The 18,658-nt window shown below is 46.2% G+C and overlaps 1 long non-coding RNA gene across 1 annotated transcript; it reads right to left on the bottom strand.

The window, feature by feature from the left end:
* Positions 1-11,010: 11,010 nt before the first annotated feature.
* On the bottom strand, positions 11,011-12,846 carry LOC135825685 (uncharacterized). Its single transcript, XR_010555107.1, has 2 exons — positions 12,515-12,846; positions 11,011-11,937 (listed from the first exon to the last, which is right to left on the bottom strand). It is a non-coding gene; the product is annotated as an uncharacterized LOC135825685 (long non-coding RNA).
* Positions 12,847-18,658: the final 5,812 nt, after the last annotated feature.

Below are 18,658 nucleotides of genomic sequence, written 5' to 3' on the forward strand. Positions count from 1 at the left end.
GGTTTGGTAAGGCGGATCGGGTATAATAATAATAGTAGTACAGTCATGTACACCATGGTACACACGTACACTGGGGGTCCCCGTTGCGTGTGCACGCGCACGCATGTGCGCGTGTGCGTGTGTGTCTGTGTGTTTGTTCATTCCCTACTCCTGTACCACATGTAGTACTAGTAGATCTACCGTCACCCTACCCCGCCACATGTACAGTGCCAGTGGTACCTATCCATGCATCTTCACATGAAGCGTGTGAGAGACAGATGTACAGTAGGGCAAGCTGGAGAAAAGCACTTCAAAAAAAGTTCAAGTAAGTAAGTTCAAGTCGTCGTATTTGTTTGGACTTTACACAAGGTAAGCGTCCGGTCGGGTTCTAAAGAACATGAACCGTGGAATGGTCCACGGTCCACCCAGGAGAATATGACCATGAAGCCCTTTGAGTGCATGACATGGGAAGTAGTGACAATAACAATTTTATCACTCCCTCGGTCTTTTACTCGGCTTTTATTTCCAATTATAATATTAATAAGTATATTGACCTCGAACTCAGTCAATATTAGATACGTACACGACTGTACATGCAGTAATAATAATGATAATATGAACAGTTCGCGTACAGCCTAGGGCAGCAATGTAGCGCTAACCTTTCTGCTTCTGTCTCTTTTGAGCTCTGTTACATGTGATGGTTGTGAAAAAAGGAAAAGAAAAAAACCCGAGAGAAATGAAAGTGCACAACCGGATAGAGAGGTGTGTATGGAGATGGGTGTATGTACATGTACATGTAAGTACGCTAGTGTGCGTGCTGGGAAGTGTTCGTGCGCGTGTGGGAAACGGAGCGCAAGCATCCTTGTTTCTGAGCTGCCAAAATGCAGCGGTTACCGCAGCGGCGCTTGAACGTTTGGAACGGAGAGAGCATCTGAGTGGAGCGGACAAAATGCAGCAGCTACTGATTCAGATAGAACATGGCACGCCACTGATTCTTATCAGTGGCAGTAGCGCGAACCTCTTCCAAGTCCCCACAGTCTTCGGATGTTCTTTTCTTGGAGATCCTTGATGACCGTAGTGGCGAGTGTCGTCTTGGGTCTACCACGGCGGCCGGTAACGTCTCGCTTCACATAGCATGACATACATGTACATGTAGTTCTGAAGGCAGGTTCCATCCGAAGGACGTGCCCTAGCATTTGCAAGTGCTCTCTGTAGACGAGGTTGTTGTCGCGTCGGGACATCACCAACCTCGTCTACAGAGAGCACCTTCTCACGACAGTGTCATGCTCCCCTACGGCTGCATGTGTGGCGTTCCCCAGGGCTCTGTTCTTGGTCCGCTGCTTTTTGTACTCTATGTTCGTTCGATCCAGTCCATTGTCTCCGAGTTTTGTGTGAAAGTTATTCAATTTGCTGACGATATTCTATTGTATGTTTGCTGTACGCTGAAGAATGCGCTTAGCAACTCCCTGTCTGCAGCTGTCTCAGCCATTACTAGGCATTAGTACCTGGCTGTCAAACCGCAATTTAATTCTAAATGCCCGGAAGACACAAGTGCTCTTCCTGTCTACGCCACATATTACTGACGAGTGGCATGTGCAAAGTATCTTGGAATACATTTGGATCAGGATCTTTCTTGGAGGACTCAAGTTGATTCTATGGTCACCAAACTTGGCAGTAAAATTGGTATTCTGTTCCGAAATCGACACAATATTCCGCTGACTTGCCGAGAAACCTTTGTAAAGTGCCTAGTGTTGCCAGATTTGCTATATGCATCAAATTGTCTTTCTGCTGGCCTTTCCTTAACCCAGTTAGGTAGGCTTGAACGAATGCTAAATCGAGCTTTGCGTTCAGTGTACGATACTGGTTTTTGTAGTCCATCAAGTCCTTTATTTGCGAGACTTGGTCTAGATCGTTTGGCATCCATGTATTGCAAGAAATTACTGTATTTGACGTGGCGATGTTTGGAAGGCCGCTGTAGTGTCACATTAAGAAGGCCGTCTTGGATCAAGGCCAAAGCGTAGAAGAAAATAACTTAAACAGCAGTGAGCATGTTGTCTGAAACAATTCACTGAGAAGGTTGATTTGCAACGTCAAGTCTCCGGACGAAGCCGGACAGGTTCAGATGCACGATTTTCGGAACTGGACTTAGCCAGCTTCATGTATGACACCGTTGTCGACCGGCAATTATGCTTGTACATGTAATGCCAATTTGCATGCGAAATGGTGTTATAATGCCAGCATTACGCCACCTGGAAAAAAGGGACTATAATGCCAGCCATAGTGCTAGCATTACCCGCCCATGCCTAGTTTCATGCTGTGAAACTAACAACAGGATTATACATGTACATGTATATGTACATGTATATCATTCGATTGACGAGTAAAAGCGTTGCTGGCAAGGGCCCCGGACTCCCCGTGTTCTGCTTCACAGTACGGCCGCCCGTTAACGGGTGTGGATTTTCAGCACTAAGTCTTAAAGACTTTAGTGTGACATACATGTACTTCGACGTACAGTTGAGAGGAGAAACCCCCGAGGCAGTCTCAGGCAGAGAAGGTCTTCGCCTCTAACCAGGACCATGACCGGGATACATTCCACATGTTGTAGTGCTACGATCTCTCACATCACGCACGCACATGTCGTGCCTGCAGCTCGGAGTCTGATGGTGGCTGAGATGCCATTCGCACAAGGGAGTCGTACATGTACATGTACATGTATACAATTATTATACACGGCAGAACAACAGAGACCAAAGGCAAAAACTGTCTCGTTACTCCGAGTTTCGTGTTCAAAACACTCATCAGATCAGTACATTAAAACCTGTAACTAAAGACCACCGTGACTAGCGATCAGCCTGTAACTAAAGACCACTGTGACTAGCGACCAGCCTGCCTGGTACATGACTTTGTACTACAGACCGCTTCGCCAGACACGGGCGGTCTCACATTCATATAATTGTGGCTGTGCTGTGCAAACCTCTAGCTAAGGACCACCTGGCACTAAAGACCGCTTTCTCTGGCCCCAAGGGGTGGTCGTTAGTTACAGGTTTTACTGCAGTACGTTCTGGCCTTGTGGGTTTTGAGCACTATGTACTTGCAGCAAGGACTTCAGACACTTTGTCTAGAATTACAGTGTACACGTGTACATGTACGATTCCCTAAGTCACACCTTTACTTTCCGGGTATACAGACCAGCACTAGGGTCCAGCGGATAATGCTCCGAAAATGTTCGTATAATGCTAATCATAATGCTCCAAAACTACCTTATAATGCTGATTATAATGCTTCAGCAAGGGCTATAATGCTCTTGGTTTAGAAGAAAAATGGAAGAAATGCTGCACATTGTCATACTTCCAGGAAAGGATGCATTATAGTCGATCTGCCTCTCACGCTGCTGCAAAATCTCTCACGAGCTCCATCACTTCTTAGCACTAAAAGACGTGATCGCGTCTCCATTGGCTGCTCTCCATTGCAACTTTGATGCAGGGCTGTGGCTGAATAGTGGGTGTATCAAATCTTTTCCCTTACATATCCATGTAGTGAGAGGTGAAACCATTATTACAGGTGATCACTGAGATGAAGTTTATCTTAGCAAATAGCATTCCTGCCTGCAGACAAGCTGTCACTGCTTCCACTCTGTGAATATTATCTTCGTCTGAAACAGCTCACTTGAGGCCAGTTCCTGAGAGACGATCTCAGATCGAGATCCCTCCCATTTGCGGAAATCCAGAAAACATGTGGTCAGACGTTATTTTGCCGCTCTACATCCTCTGCCTGCGCTGTCTTCTTCTCCTGAGGTTGCGCGGAGACAAATGATTGGCCACAATGCTCTTCTTTCTCATAGCATTTGACTGTAGGCCTTGCATTACAACCGTCTACGACAAACTGTACGTGCTTCACCAGGAAAGTAAGACACGCGCTGCTGAGCACTCAAATCGACTTGGTACTGCGTCCATGAGAAATTCTACAGGTAGACCTACTGAGTTCTTTTCGAGCCTGCTGAGCTGGACTCGGAAAAGGCAGTTATTTGGAACAAGCTCTTTCTGTTTATAGCCGCTCCATCATCCAGGTCCAAAATCATCAATGGATCAGTGTTCAGTATCGCTAGAGATGCTATGGCCAAAGCCTATGGTATAACAGGAAAACTCCTCTTCGTCTGTTTGATATTCACTTCGCGTAGATCTACGTCAAAGCTCCTCCATGGCTCTCCATGATTTCTAAAAAAACTCCTCGTAAATCATTGTTACGGATTTTGTGTAACAGCCTCAGTTGCAACGTTGGGCATGCTACATCACCTATTGAGCAATCTCTTGGACAGCCTGGAACCTCTCTGTTTTACATCACCTGTACTAGTAGGCTGTACATTCACCTGACTACATTGCTACATAAAGACTTTATGACTAGTCGACTGTAGCAATGGCATTATGTAGTCAGGTAAATGTAGCATTACTGCCATTAGTGCTAAAGGTGTTTACGTGTGTACACAATCACAAAGTCATGTGCCGGTACAATACATGGCGTTGCACCTCGTGGCTATGCCGATTGTTGACAAAACCGGAGATTTCCCGACATTATTGACAATGAATCTCTTTATGTCGCTCAAACCTCACATAATGCTCGTCTTGTTCCTTTCTAATGCTCCATAATGCTCTGATGCTCGGATAGTCTCCTAATGCCGAATATAATGCCGGCATTATCCGCTGGACCCTAACCAGCACCCTGGTTTTTCTCATTGCTGTTGTCTGGTGTAGCTCTACCCTTGCTTGGGCACCGAACACTCTACCATACCGCCTGAAACCTTCCTGTTTTTTTGTTTATAGCTGAGAGTGTGAAAGGGTGGAAGCCGTGTCCGGAGACCGCTCTATTGATTTTACACGAGAAGCCGTTGCTATTGATCGTGAACGAGTGAACAGCTGTCCAGACGGTCAGTTTGTGATGGAGTCTGTTCATTGCAGCTTGCAGTTGCGTGGCGACCACAAACTTTCAATGTCAGTGAGCGTGTGTTCATTAATTAACCAGTTAGTCACAGGGGTAGTTTAATCGCGAGCCACCCATGCCAAGATCCGACGACTCGAGACAGAACGGAACAGGAGTGGAACAGATGCTCAGTGTGTCACCGTGCAACGGGAATTAGCTGTGTTAGAGAGGATCTGCTGCTGTGATATGGAATGCGAGGTCCTCGTGCACCCTGCGCCAATAGACAATTACCAGTAAATACAGGATTACAGTGCAATTAGTCGTGACAATGGACTGGGAACTACACAAGAAGTACCCAAAAGGAAGTAAAATTAAAATAGGGCTGTTTTGTTTTTACTCAGAGTTTCATGGCAAAAACCAATCATCAGACAACATAAGGAGAATAGAAAAAAGTGCAGGTATATGAAGGCAAGCAGAGGAGATAGAATAATCCAGTGCAGACAATTAGGATAATAAACACCTCGGGACTACATGTACATGTACATATACATGCACTTGAAACAAATCTTATATGGGCAAATAAGTGAAAAGGGGTTACGTAGATTCACTGATGAATGTTACAAGGAAACAACTCTGGACAATCCTCCTTTTCCATTTCGTTGTTTGTTGTGTACCTTGCGATCATCGTTTCACATTTTACACGTACATGTCGACATTTAGGATATGCTTACAGTGCAATTAGTCGTCTTTGTTGCTGTATATATTAAAACTGCTGTCTCCGAAGCCCTTTTTTAAATGCAGGATTACCTTCATTTCCTTACGCTCTCTCTCTCTCTAACTTTCATTCACTGTCTCTCTCACTAAACTGTCTCTCTCTCTCTCTCTCACACACACACACACACACACACACACACACACACACACACACACACACACACACACACACACACACACACACACACACACACACACACACATATACACACACACATACACGCGAGCACCCCCCCTGTCCACCACACTCTTTCTCGTTCACTCTCTCCCCTTTCTTTGTCTGTTAGTTGGTTAGCTACTGAGTAGTAGTTACCATGTACAGCAGGTACACTGCACATCTATTCGTGTTTTGAGCCGGATGACCCAACTTCTTCTCTTTTACTTTTTGAGTATTTGCAGTCTGTGTTTTCTGTGTGTTTCTCTCTTTCGTGGAGGCTTGCTTGTTGTATTCTTGGCTTTTGGCCGTTACTTTATCGCCATCATAACATTAGGCACCATTGCCCGTTTTGGTCTGCGATACAAAATAAAATTTCAACAACAACAACAATTCCGTAGCACTACTCGAAAGGGGTTGATTGTGAAAGCAAAGTGAGTAACTGGAAACGGTTACTGCAATGTGTTATTCATGTACATTCAAACTCGGGGTAAGAGTTCATGAACCGTCCAAATTGGAAGGCCGTTAGCGCTATTGAGCAGTGCTCACGGTCACTGTCTTGCCGCGGAATGTCTCAGTACTCCTACTCCCCTAGTCCCTCTGGTGCTAGCTTGTGCACGTCTGACTGTTTACAATCTGGTTTTGTTGGTGGACTATAATTATTGTAGAAGAGAAAAGGACATATGGATACGAGTTAAGAGTAACTCTCCATCACTGTAACATGATATTATACAGTCAGAAAGTGCAATAACTAGGCACAAAACTGTCAGAGTACTGAGACATTCGACGTTCTGACACCTAGCTTCAACACATCTCCGTAGCGCTAACCGACAGCCTTCCAACTTGGAAGGTTCAAGGTTATGGAAAGACCAAAGAGGATATGTCCTTTTCTCTTCTACATTTATTTATGGCTCAACATCCGAGTTTCAGACTATAATTATTATTATTTTAACACAATGATTACATGACTGATTGTACTGGTCTTCTAGGACAGGTGGTCGCCTTATCCGAGTGGTCGCCTTATCCGAGTGGTCGCCTTGACAGGTGTTACTGTATTGCCGTTGGTATTAAATTTTTTTTTATTTACTTGAAAAGCACATAACCACCAGGAAAGCTGACAAAGAAAAAAGAGTAAGAAAAGACAGATAAAAAAGAGAGCTGCGAGAGAGAGTTGGGGTACGGTTAGAGGAGGACGAGACATTGAATGGTGGTCGCCACAGTCACAGATAGTAGCAGTGCTGCATGGTGAGGCTACAGGACGTACATGCACTCCACTGACCAATAGGCAATAGGTCTAATGTTGAGCTGTTTCAGCTAGACACTATCATTAGGAAGTTTTAGGGAAGTTGCCCGACCAGGGTTGGGTTCACGGTTTCCTTTTAAAAGTGTGACTGCACGTGTCGTCCGCAGTACTAACAAATTACTAACAATGTACTGACTGTCACTAGACAGTAATCGCAGTGTGACAGTCACGTCAGTTGAGCTCAGTCAGAGCGCAACGATGAGTTCCGTCACACGAGATCGGCGAGAAAGTCACAATAACAAAACGTGAGCAAGAGAAGCTGGGCGTTGATGAAGTCCAAGAACTTAGGTAAAGAGCACTTGTACTTGAAGATACTTGTACCTCATGCAGTATTACCATGTACAATGTACATGTAAATGTACATGCATACACCACTCGAGTGCACAATGATACCTACATGACTGTATAACTAAGTATACTGCATGTGCTTTGTGCACGGTGCTTGTTCTTTCTTCTCTCTTTTCGATGCTGGTACCGCGTACCGGTAACCTGGTACATGTACATGACGTGGTACACCATGGACCAAACACTGAAACAGCCGTGATAAGTGGTGATGGGAACACCTAATAAGTGAAACGTGCGTGCTGTTCATGGCCCCATGTCCACTAAATCGATTGTAGAACACACGACTCACTCAAATACCATGATAATAAATAGGGACGATGTCTGTATTCGAACAAACGGCGCGGAGATACATGTAACAATAAAAATAGCAATAAATAGAACTATTAAACCCTGCAGTCAATTGTCATCATCAAGCATCAACGAAGCCCAAAGGTTTTCAGAATAGATTTTCATGTCACTTTCATCAGTAGTGGAAACACAGTGTGAGAACTGTGAAATGAGAGCCACGGGCCGTGTTACTTACGAATACAATCGCAGCGTGGCCAAACATACTCCTTTTTTATTTTTTTAGTACAGGATTATGCAAGCGACCACAGCCACTGAGCTCCCAGAAGTTTCAACTGCCTGGCATAACGTGCACGATACAGTACAAAGGAACAAAAATCGTCACACATTTCAAGACAGGGTGAGATAACAAAATGAAGAAAAACAGCAGATTTTTTTACGATCACCGTTCTCATCCAACACTGTCACATGACCTCGGATCTCCATCATCATCAACCTCGCCATCCGCGTCATCCTCCTTCCGTGCCAACCGCAGACTCTTCGTCCGTTTCACCTGCGTCCTCGACTTCCGTCACCACTCCATCATGTTCATGTTTAAAAGCCTCCGCTGATTGACTCTCCTTTGATCCGATCACGGAATTTACACTGAACCATCTAACCAGCATGCGGCATGAAAAGTACCGTACCAAGACCGAGCTATCCAAGCACACATGGGCGCTGGCTGACTAAGGTGAGGGATACAGTATCAAATAGGCAGTCATAGATCGGGCCAAGTCCTACAGCAACATATCCAAAAGGTGCTGCTTGTGTTTAGCAGAAAAGTTGCGCATCATCACCTTCAAGACGCCTCACACTCTGCTCAACAAGAGGTCGGAGTAGGCGCGAACTATGCATGGAGCGTGCAGAGGCGGAGAAACCACCAGGCAGGACAAGGGTAAGCCATGAGGGCACTGGGCAGGGGGTGTGATGTGTGGCGGTGGAAGCACACTGTGGTGTCCACATTCAACAGCCGCGGGTATTCAGAGTATGTGGCGGTGATAATGGTAGCACGCGGTGGCTATGTCACAGCAGAGTAGGTGGAGAGGTAGAACTTGTTTTGGTGTCTGCACTTTGATACCAACTCCGACCGATATTGCACCTTCCCTGATGTACGTGTACAAATACTGTGAGCTAGCATTTAGGGAAGCCAAAACCACCACTCCGACACTGCTCACCAATACTGTACTTGTGTCAAAGAACGGTATCAAAAAAATCATCATTACCCGGAAAAATGAAGGGAAAAATCCAAAGTCAGAGCACGCCATACAAACTACAGCCAGTACAGGATTTACTTTATCATCACAGTCACTACTGCCCGGCAGTAAATAGGGACCGGCGGATTCTGCTCGAAAAGCAGTGAAATTGGCAGAACCATACAAACCTTATGGCGGACAATTCCTCGAATTCTGCTCCATTTTTTGTATCCACATACCAAACATGCATGAAACGTACCAGAAAAAGTACCGAATTCTGCCAATTTTTCGGCCGGCAGAATCCGCCGGACCCCACCAGTAAACGTAACTCGGATATCTCAGCCGCCTGTCAATTTTGTACCCGGTTATCGCACTTTGTAGCTGCTTATTATCTTGTTACAGTCTTGGATAGTAGTGGCTTCATAACTCGTTTCCATGTGATTTCTGCTATTGTACAATGTACCTACTAGATAAGTAGATCCATTATTATTATTTATTTTCCCATAGCGCAACAAGAAGCCCTGAAACAATACAGTCCGTGCGCCAGATTAAAGGGGAAGTGCATCGATTTTTTGAGTATGGTCCAGAAGAAAGACAATTTGATATCGGTTCGAATGGCACATCTCTCGCTTCCATACGATAAGCCAAACTTGCCAAATCGCCAATTGTATACTCACGTTGCCATAGCGACCAGCGCAGTGATGACGTACGAAAGGCTTAGCTCCACCACAGAGAAGGTCGATCACTGCAGAATTTGGTCGGTTTATTGTATTCACGAAGTGAAAGAAGGGCTGTGTTCAATGCTGTAAGTGCAGTGAACTGTTTGTTAGTAGTCCTCTCGGTTGTGTACTGGGACGTGACACCGACAGGAGAAAGCTGGAGCGCGGAGACACCAGCAGACAAGCGAAAATAGTGACGAACAAAATGCTGAAATCTTGGTTGGGACAAATCAGACGTTCAGCATTTCCCCCAACCAAGGACCATGCCGTTTGCTCTTTCCACTTCCTGAAGATGAATGTGATGCTTCCTGGCGACTCTCCTATCTCTCGTAACATCTTCTGAAGCCAGGTGAGACGACGGGTGGTGGAGATTGACGAATGAAATAATGTCGTAGGTTTGAAAGTTTGCTGAAAATGTCTCAGGAGAGACGGCGAATTCCAAGCATCTTGTCCTGGAGGAAACCATTTCCTAGGCACAGTCAGCCTAGGGAAATGCATGAGAAGGGCGACAAATAGTTCACGGCACTAACAGCATTGAACACAGCACTTCTTTCACATCGTGAATACAATAAGACAATTGAAAATGACCAATTTCTGCAGTGATCGACCTTCTCTGTGGAGGAGCTAAGCCTTTCGTACGTCATCACTGCGCTGGTCGCTATGGCAACATGAGCATACAATTGGCGATTTGGCAAGTTTGGCTTATCGTATGGAAGCGAGAGATATGCCATTCGAACCGATATCAAATTGTCTTTCTTCTGGACCCTACTCGAAAAATCGATGCACTTCCCCTTTAAAAAAAGTTGTCTAAAAGTTGACTTTTCATTTTCCGCACTGGGCAGTTTGCGGGTACTTTTTGAGTCGCATTCTCAATGGTGGACAATTTTGGAAAATGGTTTTGTGTCTATGGCTCGTTTGTTTTGGCATTTCGCTACCTGTGTGGTGAGCCTAAAAATTGCCCTTAGCCGTGGCAACGCAATGGTGTATTCCGTGTTTCAGCCAGATGACTTGTTTCGCTGTGGTCCGGCATCTTCCTAGATTCTCAGCCGTCGTCGAATTTGAGTATTTTCGAAACATTTTTTAGGGTGCAGGCGTGGGGCAAGGCTTTCACTCCCAGCCAATGGCACCATTTGGTATAACTCAGCCCTATGAACACGTCACCAGGCCCTCGTTAGTGTCCAGCCCATATTTCCAAAAAATGGACTGGACTTGAAACTTGAGTGTACAGACAGTACTATGCATTATGCACGTAATGACCGTATGCAATAACTTTCGCAAGCTACACGACAAGGACTCGCTGCAGAATAACATAATGTTATTCACACCATAATTATGCCATTGTGGTGCACCGTGATACCAATGACAGTATATTTATTGGTGATCAATTGCCTACTGGGTCGCTCCGTTGCCGAGAACGTCAACTTTGCGGACTGTGGAATGACCCGCGACACCGCCAACCACCCCTGACACAAAGCCAAATGCTGAAAGAGTTGACTGATACGGTACCTAGCAAGTTAACTGGATAATGGTGCTTATCTTCAACAAAACCAGGACATAAAACAGTGCTATGATAAACTACCTCCAGTCACCGGAAACAAATACAGTGCATTACGCATATTATGGATAGAGATTGCACTAGTACATGTATAATTGTATACCAATCTTAGAGTAAGAAAACAAGTTATCGGGTCTATACCATCAGAGTTGGCAGCTATATGTATTGGATTCTCCTGGTGTGCAGAATGATGCTGGCGGCGTGGTTCATATCCACTGTTGGCTTGCTGTCGGCAGTACCTTCACTATCTCACGTCTAAGGCATTTTATAGTCTGCATGACTTGGATCACAACGCCATAGTTATCCACACGAGAATGGTAATAAATCCAGATCACTAAGGCCTTCTTCATTGCAGTTGGCGCAATACGTTCACGGGATCGCGTCTCCGACCTCCAAATTGTAATTATAGCTGGCTAGTCTGTTGTTTATTGGCAGACAAGAATTGCGATGCTTCTTCAAAAGAGGCAGTTTAGCGATGTCTGTCCATGACATATTCCGCATTGCTGTGTGTGGAAGGAAAGGTGCAACAACATTAGATTGCTACTGGCCATAGACATCAAACTGCAACGTCTGGGCTTCAGCTGTCACAGGTCCATTGACAGAGAGACTGCCGCATATTGCACATACTGCGAACTATTGACTTCATGCCATCGCCTCATGGATCAGAAGTCACCACACTGAAAGAAGAACAGCAGAGGAAAACAGAACTGATGCAGTTAATTGATGCAGTTAATTGGCAGCAACAAATTTACTCCTTCATTTCATTCGACGAATTTGAGCCGTGCAATGCAAGAAAAAAGTCAGAGAGCAGGATCTAGGAGAGGGCATGCACCAGTGCTGTTGTGCCTATAATAATTAGATGCTCTGAATTTCACCACAAGAATGCACATAATACTGACATATTTACACTATGCAACCTAGTAGTCAACAAATTCAGAAAAAATCTAGTACTTCAGCTGGTGAAATATCCCACCTCTATCCCCTAAGCTCAAATGTCCCTGTAAAATTGATAAAGGATTGGTAGATGCTCACTCGGAGTGGTGTTTGAAAAGTAACACAACAGGTCATGACGATTTAGAGCATGCTCAATTGTCTCTTCTCATAAAATCACAATATTGCCTGTGCGTGGTTTATTTCGGGTGCAATTGTGGGGCACATAGGTATCACTCTAATTTTTCGTGCATTCGAAAGATAAAGCTTTGGTCTATCACCCCACAAAGCGGCTTTAGTGTCCGCGATGGGTAAATGCCTTACCTGGTGTGAAATTGGTGACCATATTCCTCGTTTCAGCAATTACAAAAGTGAGACATTCGTCCTTGGTGGCTGCTCACGAACTGCAAGCTCCAAAATAATTTTCCAGGGTACGGCCATAGGTGTCTACATCACTCCGAGCCATCTCTCCAGTGTAGGAAAGGTCTCCTGACGAGACTAGAAGGGCTCTAAGCAGCAAATTTCATTGAAATATTCACCATTCGGAGATAGGCGAAATCAACAGAAAACAAGCCCGCAGGTGCGGCGCCTTGGAGGCTACGATTCCCGCGAGAAAATGAAAATCGGTCTCTCAAGGGCCTTGGCGCACGGACTGAATAGACCATCCCTACTTGCAAGACCAGTTTGTCGTCGCCACACTGAGTCACTGAGGTTCATGCCTGCGCAATTCAAGTGCAGTGCCACAATCCCGTCGTGTAAAGTACAATGCAGGTCGATATTAGAACGAAGGCCCTCTATAATGCCTATAGGAGGCCACCCATCCAGGACTCTGCCACCAATCTAACGTCCAAAGCAGGGAGTAGTAATTTTACTACTCCATGTACATGTACTCCCTGGTCCAAAGCATAGAGCACGACACCACAGAACCACGAACACCTCCGCAGTTCTCCTTGCATAAATATACCTGGTAGTACCGGCTTGGCCAACAGCATCTTTATGTTGCCTCATGATCGCATGGCATAAAACTCAGGGTTGCCACAAACTAACCTCGTAGCCTCCACTCCTATCAATTATATTATTTTTGGTTCAGCGCATCGCACTAGCCGCGCGGTGCGTGAATAACATGACATTCCCAGCACGAAACAGCCCGCAACTATTATAGAGCGGGAGGGAAACATACAGCACAAGTACCATACCCCGATTGTTTTTTGTTTGTTGTGGTGCAGCGGAGAGCTCTTGAGGTGCCAAGTAGCAGGTGAGAGACACTTTAGTTTCGACAAGGGCGGACAATGTCTCACACACAACAATCATAGTTGTGTCCATGGGAAACTAGGATCAATATTTTGAAGCACTTCGTTTTAGTTCTCTTGTCCGGCTTCCCTTTCGTGAGATTTGAACCTGACTTTCTCATGTTGGAACCAATATAGACAGCCGCCAAGGCGTCACCCCGTGAATAACAAAACCTCGGGAATAGCAACATCAGTTACTAAGGATGTACGTGTACATGTACGTACAGTGCTTGAGCGTTCTGATCGCGCTGGTCACCCCCAACTGCCCGTTTGACATGCGATGTAAAATAAACATACAACAACTGCGTTGGAAATTCCTTTTTGTTTAGGCATATCTGCCTCTTGGGAATTCCTCAAATTTGATAACATCCGAGCAGGGAGAGCAGGGAGCCTGCGCTTGTGCGTGGACCCACTCCTAGTAGTCTTACGTTGGAATCGACTGCTATAACTAACAGCACAACACTCAAGCACTGAACGTATTCCTTGTTTAGGTTTAATACCGTGGTTGCAGACTCTACTACTAGTACTAGTACTGGCTTGAAAGACGGAAATAATTCGTCTCGCCAAGCATGGCAGGCAGGTAGCCAATGACTACATACTTCAGCACAATCATGTACATCACTACATGTGCACGCACAGGCTCTTGCCCTGTCTTGAGTCTTGAGGGGTGCAATGACATTATGTACAGAAGTCATCTGGTTATGGTATGGCTGGATCATGGAGTGGCTGTCTAGCTACTATTTTAAGAGCAAGTTGAGATGATTCGTCTGAGGACAGAATCTGATTATTTAAAAGAGGCATCTTACCATGCGCACCCAAATAAGGCGATGCCGTGCCGCTGATGGATCAGCGCCGATCGATCACCATCAAATCAGTACAGTAGTTCTATGCAGCCATACATGTACATCAACTACTACAGCACAAGTCTAGATTGGTTACGAGCTGCACTGCCGATCATTGCGAAGGTCCTTGAATCCTGGTCGCTGTACGTAAACACCCAGAAGACGGAATGGGTCACAATATCGTCAACAACAGAAAATTGGAAAACAGTAAAGCAGCTGGGATCACTCATGGCAACTAACGAAGACATCCAAAGGCGAAAGAAGCGGGCAACGATTGCCTTCAAGAACATGTACACTCTGTGGCTGCGGAGGGAGCATGTCTCAGAAGCTCGCAGAGTTCGCCTCTACAACGCATATGTTCTGCCGACCCTATTGTACAATTGCTGTACGTGGGGATCAACAAAGGCAGTCAGTGACAAGCTGGACGTGTTCCACAGGCAACAGCTTCGCTCGCTACTGGGCATACATTACCCCAATCGTATCACAAACATCGAGTTATACCGGAGATGTCAGAGCCAGCCCATCTCCGAGGAAGTCCACAGACGAAGAATGACCATGCTGGGACATGTCCTACGCCTACCCGAAGACACACCACCGCAACAAGCCATGGCACTCTACTTCAATCCACCGAACACAGCCAAGCCAGGATGACCTCTGACTACTTTAGTCACCCAGATCCAGCAAGACTGCGTCCACAGACAAACGCCACTCAAGAGGAGCCCGCATCTGCAGAAGGCATCCGACAGGCAAGTGTGGAAGGCCTTCGTAAAAAACGCACAGTGAACACTGACGAAACAGAAGTTGCCCATCCTTCTCAGTGCTATTTGCTTATTGTCGATTTGTAAACCGTACCTTGCAGTCCATGTCTTCCCTTGTCATCATCATAATAGTATAGTTTTGTCTCTCTCCTTCTATTGCTCAGGAACACAGAGGCGGAAAGAGGCTGGTCCTCAAGTACGCGAAACTGTTCATAATAAATAATAATAATAATAATAATAATAATAATACATGTACATGTATAATGGAACTCTGACAAAGATTTACCCCGGTTGGGAACAGGAAAGTGTACTTAGTATCCGAGGTGTTTCATATCCCAACATAACGTTATACCGAATGTCCACAATAGCGAGAATTCCCAGATTGTCTAGAGTGCTAAACACCACAATCAATGGCCTTCCAACTGGATACTAGTGATAATTTTGAAGAGGGGAAGGTATTGTCCAATGGTCTTACCGTCCCGTTATCGTACCGAGTCAGCATTCCACTGTGCCTTTGAATGTATAATGTAGCCGGTTGTGTTGGACTTGATAGCGCTAACCTTCCCCTCTTTGGAATTACCACTAATATCCATGAACCTCCCAAGTTGGAAGCCCGTTGGTTAGCGCTATCAAGCAGTGCTCAAGCTCACTGTCCTGCCGTGGAATGTCTCAGTATTCCTTGTCAGTCTCGTGCTAGCTTGTGCAAGTCTGACTGTTCTCAATCTGGTTTAGTTGGTGGACTCTAACGCATAGTTGGAAGGTCATTGGTTAGCGCTATCGAGCAGTGCTCAAGCTGACTTCCTTGCCGTGGAATGTCTCAGAGTACTCACTACGCGTAGGCAGGGTCTACAGCAAATCAACCGATTCTCTTCACAAGCCCATTGCACCGGCATGTGAAACTCAATATTGCACCAAATCGGGCCGTCGACAGCATCACATCCGTCCTAAAACCTTAAAGTACATGTATGACGAATTTATCCTTCGTATGATGATTGGTCGATGAATGCCATGCCAGGCATGTGGTTGATAAAATTATAAGGACCGATAGAATTCTACGTTGTTCATGTAGGTATCGGGGTAATGCCGGTAAACAGAGAGACCTGATCCACCATCCGCGTGGCAGGTAGATCATGCGACAATCATGTTTGTGAGGCAGAGTAGTTCAGAGACGTGGACGACCCATGGAAACTCGCGGTCGCCAGCGGACGTCCGTCGGATATCGGCTCTGTACTACATCCACACTTACATGTACATGTACCGGTATGCCATTCAGTAGACGGCATGCCAAATTTCGGTTGCTAATGTCTCAGTATCACTGCTCCTTACGTTTATAATAATTATCATCATGTGTTTACGTTACCCAGCCTGTCATGCCAGCGTTGTCATGCAATGCTGATCTCTCTTTCAGCATTTCCATTCCCACATGAGCTGCAACTCCCGGTGCCGAAAGGCGGGCTAACGCCCCTACATGGCTACTTCCCCTTGTATAACCCCCAAGACGAAAATTAATGGTAGTAGCCGACTGGCCGAAATTTAAAAAATTTAAAAATTCTCTCATACTAGTACAGTGCACAGTAAAACCGGTCATGGAGACCACTCTTATAAGGCGACCACCTGTCCTAGAAGTTGATAAATATGGTGGTAAAGACACACCTGGCAATATGGCGGTAAACACACGCCTGCCCACACACGCTCTCTAGGCTGCAAAGTTCTGGCACAGAGCTCTCCTTCTCACCACCACCACCATCAGTTCGCGCCTGGCGCCTGGTCGATGCATGGTTGGCGGTATCCGGCATAGCAGGCTGGTACATCAAGTAGTGCATGGCGCATATCACATGACACAGCAACGACATAGCTCGATTGCGACGTACGTTTCGTCCCCGCTAGACTCATCAGGCAATCTTCTTCTTGGATGTCTTCACACGGAGCTCGACTCGGGAGAATGAAGTTGAAGACACCACTGCAGCTGTACTTATGGTTGATAAATATGGTGGTAAAGACACACCTGGCAATATGGCGGTAAACACACGCCTGCCCACACACGCTCTCTAGGCTGCAAAGTTCTGGCACAGAGCTCTCCTTCTCACCACCACCAGTATCAGTTCGCGCCTGGCGCCTGGTCGATGCAGGGTTGGCGGTATCCGGCATAGCAGGCTGGTACATCAAGTAGTGCATGGCACATAGCAGATGACACAGCAACGACATAGCTCGATTGCGACGTACGTTTCGTCCCCGCTGGACTCATCAGGCAATCTTCTTCTTGGATGTCTTCACACGGAGCTCGACTCGAGAGAATGAAGTTGAAGACACCACTGCAGCTGTACTTATGGTTGATAAATATGGTTGTAAAGACACACCTGGCAATATGGCGGTAAACACACGCCTGCCCACACACGCTCTCTAGGCTGCAAAGTTCTGGCACAGAGCTCTCCTTCTCACCACCACCACCATCAGTTCGCGCCTGGCGCCTGGTGGATGCATGGTTGGCGGTATCCGGCCTAGCAGGCTGGTACATCAAGTAGTGCACTGCACATAGCAGATGACACAGCAACGACATAGCTCGATTGCGACGTACGTTTCCTCCCCGCTGGACTCATCAGGCAATCTTCTTCTTGGATGTCTTCACACGGAGCTCGACTCGGGAGAATGAAGTTGAAGACACCACTGCAGCTGTACTTATGGTTGATAAATATGGTGGTAAAGACACACCTGGCAATATGGCGGTAAACACATGCCTGCCCACACACGCTCTCTAGGCTGCAAAGTTCTGGCACAGAGCTCTCCTTCTCACCACCACCACCATCAGTTCGCGCCTGGCGCCTGGTGGATGCATGGTTGGCGGTATCCGGCATAGCAGGCTGGTACATCAAGTAGTGCATGGCACATAGCACATGACACAGCAACGACATAGCTCGATTGCGACGTACGTTTCGTCCCCGCTGGACTCATCAGGCAATCTTCTTCTTGGATGCCTTCACACAGAGCTCGACTCGGGAGAATGAAGTTGAAGACACCACTGCAGCTGTACTTATGGTTGATAAATATGGTGGTAAAGACACACCTGGCAATATGGCGGTAAACACACGCCTGCCCACACACGCTCTCTAGGCTGCAAAGTTCTGCCACAGAGCTCTCCTTCCATGCACTACTTGATGTACCAGCCTGCTATGCCGGATACCGCCAACCATGCATCGACCAGGCGCCAGGCGCAAACTGATGGTGGTGGTGGTGAGAAGGAGAGCTCTGTGCCATAACTTTGCAGCTTAGAGAGCGTGTGTGGGCAGGCGTGTGTTTACCGCCATATTGCCAGGTGTGTCTTTACCACCATATTTATCAACCATAAGTACAGCTGCAGTGGTATCTTCAACTTCATTCACCTGTCCTAGAAGACCACTATAACCAGGACCAAGGGATGCTATTTCCAGTCAAATGACCCTGGATAAGGAGACCACCCGGTAACAGAGACCACATTTTGGAGGTCCATAGAGCGGTCGTCTTAGACAGGTTTCACTGTACGTGTACAATAACATAGCAGACTCAGCGCTGTGTGCCAGTACATGACATTGTACTGTATTGTAC

This window comes from Sycon ciliatum, chromosome 10, assembly GCF_964019385.1.
Source record: "Sycon ciliatum chromosome 10, ocSycCili1.1, whole genome shotgun sequence".
Taxonomy (NCBI): Eukaryota; Metazoa; Porifera; class Calcarea; order Leucosolenida; family Sycettidae; genus Sycon; species Sycon ciliatum.